Below are 2,931 nucleotides of genomic sequence, written 5' to 3'. Positions count from 1 at the left end.
GAGGGAGGGCGGGAGGGCGGGAGGGCGGGGGGGGGGTGTACTGCTCTATTAACTCTAACGGGCTCGCATCGACATCCGTCCTCCCTCTCCCCCCCCCCCCCCCCCGCCCTCCCTCCCTCCCTCCCTCCCTCCCTCCCGCCCTCCCTCCCTCCTCCCGCCCTCCCTCCCTCCCCCCCCCCCCCCCCCCCCCCCCCCCGGCCCACCCCTCCCCTTCCCGTCCCTTCCCTTCCCTTCCCTTCCCTTCCCCCTCCCCGCCCACCTCTCCCCCTTCCCTGCCCCTCCCCCTCCCCTCCTCTGAGGAGAGGAGAGGTCCTCTCCCACGACCCACCCGCCTCCTCCTCGTCCACCTGGTCCTCCTCCTCGTCCAGCTCGTCCTCCTCTTCGTCCACCTCCGACCACCTCGGGTAATACCTGGAATAGTAATGAATATATTTAGTATAGGAAACACATCAAAAATATTGTGTAAGGATTAATGTAATTAATGAATTAATTGATAAAATAATAAATTGTACAAGATTATTCATAGCCACTGAATATGTGCTTGCACGAAAAATGAATTGAAATAATTATTGTAAACGTGACAAGTTTGTAATATTTCAGATGAAATATAATTACAATTGCCATTAAATATTATAGGAATATTAATTAATAAATTAATAATACAATAAATTGTATAAGATTATTCATAAGCTACTGAATATGTGCTTGCACGAAAGATGAATTGAAATAATTTATTGTAAACGTGACAAGTTTGTAATATTTCAGATGAAATATAATTACAATTGCCATTAAATATTATAGGAATATTAATTAATTAATTAATAATATAATAAATTGTATAAGATTATTCATAGCTACTGAATATGTGCTTGCACGAAAGATAAATTGAAATAATTTATTGTAAATGTGACAAGTTTGTAATATTTCAGATGAAATATAATTACAATTGCCATGAAATATTATAAAAGTGTTTTACTCACCCAGCACAAATCCTCGTCCTCCTCGTCCTTTTCCTCGTCCACCTCCGACCACCTTCAACCACCTCGAACAACCACCGATAACCACCTCAGGTTATACCTTGAATAGGACTGACAGCTACCGAATTTGGGGTTGCGCGAAAAACGAATTGAAATAATTTATTGTAAACGTGAACCAGGAACCACGGAGCGCTTGTCCTGGAAGTCGAGAAATTTTATTAGCGGACTGACAGCTACCGAATTTGGGGTTGCGCGAAAAACGAATTGAAATAATTTATTGTAAACGTGAACCAGGAACCACGGAGCGCTTATCCTGGAAGTCGAGAAATTTTATTAGCGGACTGACAGCTACCGAATTTGGGGTTGCGCGAAAAACGAATTGAAATAATTTATTGTAAACGTGAACCAGGAACCACGGAGCGCTTATCCTGGAAGTCGAGAAATTTTATTAGCGGACTGACAGCTACCGAATTTGGGGTTGCGCGAAAAACGAATTGAAATAATTTATTGTAAACGTGAACCAGGAACCACGGAGCGCTTATCCTGGAAGTCGAGAAATTTTATTAGCGGACTGACAGCTACCGAATTTGGGCTTGCGCGAAAAACGAATTGAAATAATTTATTGTAAACGTGAACCAGGAACCACGGAGCGCTTATCCTGGAAGTCGAGAAATTTTATTAGCGGACTGACAGCTACCGAATTTGGGCTTGCGCGAAAAACGAATTGAAATAATTTATTGTAAACGTGAACCAGGAACCACGGAGCGCTTATCCTGGAAGTCGAGAAATTTTATTAGCGGACTGACAGCTACCGAATATGGGCTTGCGCGAAAAACGAATTGAAATAATTTATTGTAAACGTGAACCAGGAACCACGGAGCGCTTATCCTGGAAGTCGAGAAATTTTATTAGCGGACTGACAGCTACCGAATTTGGGCTTGCGCGAAAAACGAATTGAAATAATTTATTGTAAACGTGAACCAGGAACCACGGAGCGCTTATCCTGGAAGTCGAGAAATTTTATTAGCGGACTGACAGCTACCGAATTTGGGGTTGCGCGAAAAACGAATTGAAATAATTTATTGTAAACGTGAACCAGGAACCACGGAGCGCTTATCCTGGAAGTCGAGAAATTTTATTAGCGGACTGACAGTTACTGAATATGGGCTTGCGCGAAAAACGAATTGAAATAATTTATTGTAAACGTGAACCAGGAACCACGGAGCGCTTATCCTGGAAGTCGAGAAATTTTATTAGCGGACTGACAGCTACCGAATTTGGGGTTGCGCGAAAAACGAATTGAAATAATTTATTGTAAACGTGAACCAGGAACCACGGAGCGCTTATCCTGGAAGTCGAGAAATTTTATTAGCGGACTGACAGCTACCGAATTTGGGGTTGCGCGAAAAACGAATTGAAATAATTTATTGTAAACGTGAATCAGGAACCACGGAGCGCTTATCCTGGAAGTCGAGTTTCACCGCGTAGCGGACCCGAAGCGCGGGATCCGGGAGGTTGAGAACCCGGTACTCGAAATACGTAGCGGACCCGAAGCGCGGGATCCGTGAGGTTGAGAACCCGGTACTCGAAATTTGCGGAGCGCGACTCTTATGCGTCCGCTCTACTGCGCGGTTGTTTCCCGACTGAGGAATTCGGCTAGCTGATTTTGAATTGGTGACGTTACTTTCTGAACGTCCGACATCCAAACTATGGTTTCGAACTTTGATACTATGTATGATGATGTATGATGTACGATGTATGATGTATGATGTATGATGTATGATGTATGAGGTATGATGATATGATATGATGTATAATGATTTTAGCTTTCACATTTCATACAAGAAATACACACCTTATCTCTCCTGCCGATTCCAGACTCAACCGGCCAGGCCCTTCGATGGTCAGCCGTTGACTGAAGATACGGGTCGGCTAATAACGCTGCCGTTCTGCG

The sequence above is a fragment of the Neodiprion pinetum genome, chromosome 6 (assembly GCF_021155775.2).
Source record: "Neodiprion pinetum isolate iyNeoPine1 chromosome 6, iyNeoPine1.2, whole genome shotgun sequence".
Classification (NCBI taxonomy): Eukaryota; Metazoa; Arthropoda; class Insecta; order Hymenoptera; family Diprionidae; genus Neodiprion; species Neodiprion pinetum.
The sequence above is the reverse complement of the archived record's forward strand: the minus strand, read 5'-3'. Positions refer to the sequence as shown.